This window comes from Panicum virgatum, chromosome 9N, assembly GCF_016808335.1.
Source record: "Panicum virgatum strain AP13 chromosome 9N, P.virgatum_v5, whole genome shotgun sequence".
Classification (NCBI taxonomy): domain Eukaryota; kingdom Viridiplantae; phylum Streptophyta; class Magnoliopsida; order Poales; family Poaceae; genus Panicum; species Panicum virgatum.
Window position 1 is genome coordinate 18187400 of NC_053153.1, and position 7247 is coordinate 18194646.

A 7247-nucleotide genomic window follows, 5' to 3' on the forward strand; every position below is an offset into this window, starting at 1 on the left:
GATGATAGGCAATTACAGAAACCTAACACCAGGGGTTACAGTGATCTGAAGCCAAACGAGGTCCCTAGGTGGGTTATAGAATATTTTGCAAAACATGGAGATGGTGACGATTGGAGCATCACCTGCTTCTTCATGGCATTGTTTGATGGATTGTTGTTCCCGACAACTAGCTTGTCGATAACTGGTGACACCTATATTTACTGCAAGAATATAAATGATGTTTGCAAGTTTGATCTTTGCTCGGCTGTTGTCGATGATCTGGCAAACAAGGTACCCAAATGGAAGAAATCGTCATCATCCAATTCACCTTCAGTTCAGGGCTGTGTCGCACTTTTATTGGTATGACCGCTCATTTTCTTACCCTTTTAGTATTATTTTTTCTGTTTAAGTAGTTCAGTAATTCTACCGAATTTCAGTATTTCAGTAATCCTGTATCAAAATAATTCATTGATCCGGTAATCATGTAATCCACATGAATCTCAGTAATTTTAAATGTTCATTAGTATTTTTTTTGGACGACACTTCTGTGATTTCAGTAGTATATTTTTTTAGCTTATGCATTTTCTTTGAACAAGCAACAATATCCCTGCCATTTGTTCCTTTTCCTATTAATCTTATTGGAGACATTGACAACTCCTGCATGTGCTATTTTTAGAATTCATATGCACCATCCAATGTCTTGAAGTGCATCCAGTTCATATGAACATGCATGTGAAATCAATTTGTTCTTTGCAGAATTCTTGTGCACATTAGCACACAAATGTCTTCAGTAGTTCAGTAATTCTTTATCATACTTCAACAGCCCATCTTCTATCTTTCTGAAATTGACTATAGTTCAGTAATCCTCATTTTTCAATACCTCCAAAGTATTCAATCTGGGGGTTCAGCTCTTTTAACTACTGATATTTGCACATTTAGTACAATGTCTTTCTCAGTAATTATGTTTAGTAATCCAGCAGATTCTCAGTAGTCGATCCAATGTCTTCTGTAATTAATCTTTATTTAGTAATCCATGTTATATAATTCTAAAATAATTTCTGAACCAATACAATTTAGTTGTTCCAAGCAAGAGTAAATATTATACTTTAGTAGTTTGAGCTATAGCAGTACCACCCCTCTTGTAGTGTTCAGTAGTAAGCTTGTAAAGTTTCAGTAACTTTGTTTCAGTTATTTTTGGATTTGATACATAGCTAAGCATGTTCACAAAAGAAATTAAGTAGTCCTCTTTTTGTCCAGTAACTCCTTAAGCATGCAATTTTGGGTTTGGTAGTCCGTAGTTTAGTAGTTACAGTAGTTTTAGCATTTTTTCAGCAGTTTCAGTAAATTTTTTTAAGCAAGTCGTTCAGCATTTTTCAGCAGTAATTTCCAGCATTTTCACCAGTTTTCAGCAGTAATTTTCAGTACTCATTGAAGTTTTTCAGTAATATGAAATGCAGCATTTTTCCCTTTTTTTTCTTTCACATGTTGCTTTTTCTTTTATTAGATATATTACTTGGACAACCTTTTTTGTCCTTCGCACATGCTCATAGATGCAAAAGAAACTCCACGTGCTGTATTGTTCAACAAGACAATTGTCGACAAGCTTGCAAAGGCTGACAGGAAACAATCCCAGGATGACGGGACCGTCACATATGGCAATCTCCCAGTAAGCGATAATCTTTTTTTTCTCCACCTGAATGTCTTTATTCTTTAACCTTTTTTCTAATCAGTTTTTCTACTTTCACTACTTTTTTTTAGTTTCGCAGCAAAGTAGGAACGTGCTATGAAGATGTGCGTGGCGATGATGCTCCCAGTCCCGAGGAGGTTGTGGCCCCTCCACCAAAGCGCAGTCGTGCAAAGACAAAGGAAGCTGCTGTCCCCATCGCACCCAGCGCCCCTAGAGTAAGCAAGCGCATACGATTAGTTGCGCCATCCATGCGCAATGCGCACCCAACTGGAAACGCGCCTGTGGGCACGTGTGATGTCACAGCTACCTCGATGCGTCTCTTGCCCCATTTAGCTGACTTCATCTCTCAGATTGGCAATGTCAAGCAGCAAAATGAAGCCTTGAAAGCTCTGCACGATTGTGATAGAAGAATTTATGCGGGGATGGAGAAATTTGAGCTGGGCAGCAGACTTGTAGCCGAAGGGAAACTTGAAATCAACGAAGCACACAAGCATGCTGTTGATGAAATCAAGAGGATCTTTGGAGGCGTTGGAGCGGTCAGTTTCCTAACTATTTAACTTTTTGTCAGCAGTCCCCCCTGCCCTTTTTTGTTCAGAATTTTTTCTGAAAGTTGTTTCTAGTAACTATAGGGTTACCTTTTTTTCTTATTATTAGGGAATGTTTGGTCGTGGCGCTGATGTAATGCAAAAGGGTGCTGCGTCTAGTTCTATGGCACAACCAGCAGCAGCAGCAGCACCACCACCCCCTCCCCCTCAGGTGTGCACTCACACATAAGTTTTTCTCTTTTTTAGTATTTTTTTGAGTGGTCTGATTCGTTAGTAATTTGAGACAGTTCAGTAACTGTAATTCTTTCAGTAAGTCTATCTCTTCAGTAATTATTCTTTTTTAGTAATTCCAATCTTTTCAGTAGTAATTTGATTGTTGACTTTTTTTCAGCAGCCCCCCTTTTTTGTTCAGAATTTTTTATGAAAGTTGTTTCTAGTAACTATAGGCTTACATTTTTTCCATATGATTAGGGAATGTTTGGTCATGAAGCTGATGTAATGCAAAAGGGTGCTGTGCCTAGTTCTATGGCGCAACCAGCTGCACCACCACCACCACCACCCCCACCTCCGGTGTGCACTCACACACAAGCTTTTCTTTTTAATTATTTTTTTCTGAGTGGTCTGATTCGTCAGTAATTTTGAGACAGTTCAATAATTGTATATTTTTTTCATGCTACATTTTTTAACTTTTTTTCTTTCTGCATGGGTGGGGGGTAGGGGGACATGAGGATGCCCGTGGATGATAGCGGAAGTGGTCAGGTTGACGTGGAAAAGGAACATGGATCAAGCTCTGGGACACCGTCACCACCGCTGCCTACTGTAGGGACTTCAATTTGATGTTTAGGACCTTTGTAATTCAGTCGGTTCCGGATTAGCATTACTTACCTTTCAAAAATGTTAAGTATTTTTTTTATATTTCCAAGACATCTCCAGTATTTTAGTAAATTATAATACCCCAAGCATTCAGCATTTTTTAACTGTTTTGACCGATCCAGTAATCCAGCCAATTATTATTGTTTTATGATTCCTCCCATCTAATAATTTTTTATCAGATTGATAAATTGGTGCCGGCCTTTGATGCAATGCCCTCATTTGAGCAGCAAAACACTCAATCCACATATGGTTCTGCTGGTGTAGTTGAGCACTTGTTTGATCGGGAGACATGGAATGACAAGGCAAGTTTGCTCCATGAAATCAGCGAAACCCCGCTTCCACCAAATGATGAAGGCAGAACGATGAAACTTGCCTTTGATGCAACGCCCTCATTTAAGCAGCAAAACACTCAATCCACACATGGTTCTGCTGGTGTAGTTGAGCACTTGTTTGATCGGGAGACATGGAATGACAAGGCAAGTTTGCTCCATGAAATCAGTGAAACCCCGCTTCCAACAAATGATGAAGGCAGAACGATGAAACTTGGTGCGTGCAAGGGACATGGATCCAGCTCTAGGACATCAGTTCCTCCACCACCACCACCACCACACCCTGCTGTATGGACTTTTTTCACTCCATGTTAGCAATGTTCTAAAAAACGCTAGACGCTAGGTGAATGCTTGCCTATGGTTTTAGAGTTTTTTGTGATTAAACGTAGATTGATCATGATTAAACGTGTGTTGTGATTAAATGACACTGTGATTAAATGCAACGCTTGGCCACCATTCAGCGTTTAATCAAGATTAAACGACGTTTAAAAATGTTTTTTTAGAACACTGATGTTCAGCAGTTTTTTTAAATTCATACCGTGTCCAGTATTTCTATTCTTGATTCTTTGCAAGTTATGTCCAGTATTTTAGTAAATTATGTTCATTATTTTATCCAGTAATTCAGTAATCCAGTACTTCAGTATCCCTTTTTTTGCATTTTTATCTTTTTTTTTGCTTTATATGTGATCCAGTATTTTATTTGATCTAGTAACCCAGTACTTCAGTATCCCTTTTTTTGCATTTGTCATTTTTTTTTGCTTTATATGTGATCTAGTTTTTTATTTTATCCAGTAATGCAGTATTTTTTTATCACTGTTTTTATACTAGTGCATTTATATTGTTTTCATTTTTCAAACCACCATTTATTACTTTTTTATTTTTCCTTTTTTTCCATGAAATTTTTTGTTTCCAGATTGGTGAGCCGGTCCATGAGGAACGTGATGCACCCAGTCTGACAGCACCTTCACCTCACCCACCGATGTTTGACAAGTCGCCACATTCGCTCGATAAATCATATCCGGCCTTTGATGCAACGCCCTCATTTGACCATCGAAATACTAAATCCACAAATGGTTCTTGTGGCGTCGGTGAGCATTTGTTTGATCGGGAGTCTTGGAATGATATGTCAAGTATCCTCCGCGAAATCAATGAAACTCAGAGATCAACAAATGATCAAAGTGGAATTTGTGAATCATTGACAAGGCCACGACATAAGATAACCGAGGTCATTTTCTGACACCCCCCCTCTCCCCCCCACCCACCTTTATTTTTTTTTCACACATAGGAGAGTGCTTTGATGAGGTCTTTTTTTTCATTTCTTTTTTTTGTAGGGTGACATGTCAAAAGAAACAATCTATGATTCAACCCCAGTGCACACCTATAAGAGGCGGTATCCGAAAAAAAAGATGGACATACCAGAGGAGTATCGGCCCCCTGCCGAGTTAGGATGTGAATTGGTCACATTCCAACTGACTAACAAGGTTACAACTAGAAGCAGCAAGTTCGTGTCCCCTTTCAAAGCACCAATTTTATATCGCCAGCCACCTAATGTCGAAAAAGCAATGAAACTTCGGGACATAATCTTGGCATCACCTCCGAGCAAAGAGTTGCGCACGTAAGACTCTCCACTAATAATCCTGGGATATTTCCTTTTTTTCTTGCCCTTTTTCTTTTTTGACATTTTTTTATTGTTTTGTATATGATGCAGGCGCAGGTTTCTGAAAGCAAAAGAAGAGTACCACGTCCACATAATTGATACCTATCTCGAGGATAGATCAAACGTTTGCGATTCTTTCGCGGACAATATGCCATGTAAATACTCATTCATCCAGTTCTTCGGGATGTGCTTGATGCTAGACGAGAAAGAACTAAACCCCAATTCTGCTGGATATAGGATCATCCTACCACCCTCACTTACGGTATGTCTGCAGTAATAAAGTACTAGTCTCAAATTTCAGCAAAGCCCCATCCCCCTAGCAATTTGTAATTTATCCCAGCAACCTGTAATGCACATGTATTTTTTTAGTAACCCAGTAATTCTGTTATCAAGTATACTTGATAATTCAGTAACCCAGTAATTCAGTATCTTGCCTGGCTCCTTATACTATCATGCTCATTTCAGTAATTCAGCAACATGCCATTTTTAGTAATTCAGCAACATGCTGTTATATCATTTTTTTAACAACTTTTACTGACTAAACAAAAAAAAACTGGATATGGTACTGTATGAACAGTATTGCACAGGGTCCCCGTACTCACCTGAAGTCGCACTTTCATATTTGGAGGGTTTTTTCGACCCGGAAGAAATACTGCATGCTAAACTTGTAAGCAATGCATTTTTTCAGTTACGTTTGTTTTCAGTAATTCAGTAACCGATACATTTGTTTTCATTTTTTAACAATTCATTTTTGACTCTTTTTTCTACTATCCCCCCCCCAGGTTTTCCTACCTGTTCTACAGAAAATGCACTGGTCGATATACTGTGTGAACTTGGTACATGGACAAATTGATATTCTGGACCCATCCCCGTGGACTGACCAACAACAAAAGTAGATCCATGGAGGCATAGCTCATCGGATACGCAAGAGGCTTAATGATATTTTTCAGAGCTTTACCGGTGGCAGGTTCATAGATTTCAGCCATTGGGGTTTGCCATACGTTCCGGTCCCGAAGGTTGTGGTTAGCAATGATTGTGGATTCTTTACCATGCTTTTCCTAGAACATTATGATGGTGAGAATCGGAAGTTGAATATCAACATAGATCCGGTGAGATAGTCGTTCTTTCACACAGTTTTTCTCTCCATGCCATCCCCCCTTTTTTTTGGCTGTTTTCGCTCAACTGATTTTATACGCGTTGTTGAAATGCAGCTACTTGGAGCACAATACAGGGCCCAACTCCTCTACTATATTGTGTTCCACAAGTGCAACGACATAACCCCTCTACCTGATGTGATTGAAGAACTAGTGCCATGGCATTCGCATCATATTGAGAAGCCACAGTAGGACTTGTTGCCTCATTCACATAACACCCAAGTTCACAAGGGAGACAGTTCCAAGTGAAGAGAATGGATGCTTTGAGTTTTCTGTAGACTTTTTTCATTTTTTTAGAGTTTGCATGAGATAACCAGACTAACTATGTGTATATGCTCCCCCACAGATAACCAGTAATTTTCAGAACTGTCCACCTTGTACATGCGGAGGTTCAGTAATCAGTAGTTTCAGCATGTTTTTCCTTTTTTTTACTGAAGTCTGCATTCAGTAATCAGTACTCTAGTAATCTCATGTTTTCATTAACCACAAGATTCAACTTTTTTTTCGTGTACATATATGGATTCAGGAATCAGGAGATTCAGTAACCAGTTATTTTTCCAGTACCGTGCATTTTTGTACATGCGGATGTTCAGTTCAGTATTTTTTTTCTTTTTAGACGTGGCAGGATTCAGTAATCAGTAGTTTTAAGTTGTAATGCGGAGCAAATGCATAGTTTTTTTTCGCGTACATATCTGGATTCAGTAATCAGAAGATTCAGTATTTTTTTCTTTTTTTTTGCTTACATGTCTGCATTAAGGAGATCCGAAATTTCAAAACACAATTCAGAAATCCAGTTATAAACATTCACGCAATCCAGTACAATAGGCTTTTGACATCTAAAAACAAAGATATCTACTTTTGCTCTAATCATCTTTACCATCTTCTATTGTGCTATATCCAAAAATAGGTCACCACTAACTACATGTATTGGATTCAGTAATTCGAAGAAGCAGTAATAAATACTTTTAGCAATCTAGTAATACATTTGTTTCATTTCAAAAAATCTACTTGTTCTCGTCATCT

General features: G+C 38.5%; 1 long non-coding RNA gene across 1 annotated transcript; it reads left to right on the forward strand.

The window, feature by feature from the left end:
- Window positions 1-206: 206 nt before the first annotated feature.
- On the forward strand, window positions 207-1880 carry LOC120693279. The gene is made up of 3 exons (XR_005682951.1): window positions 207-339; window positions 1484-1645; window positions 1738-1880. It is a non-coding gene; the product is annotated as an uncharacterized LOC120693279 (long non-coding RNA).
- The last annotated feature ends 5367 nt before the right edge of the window (window positions 1881-7247 follow it).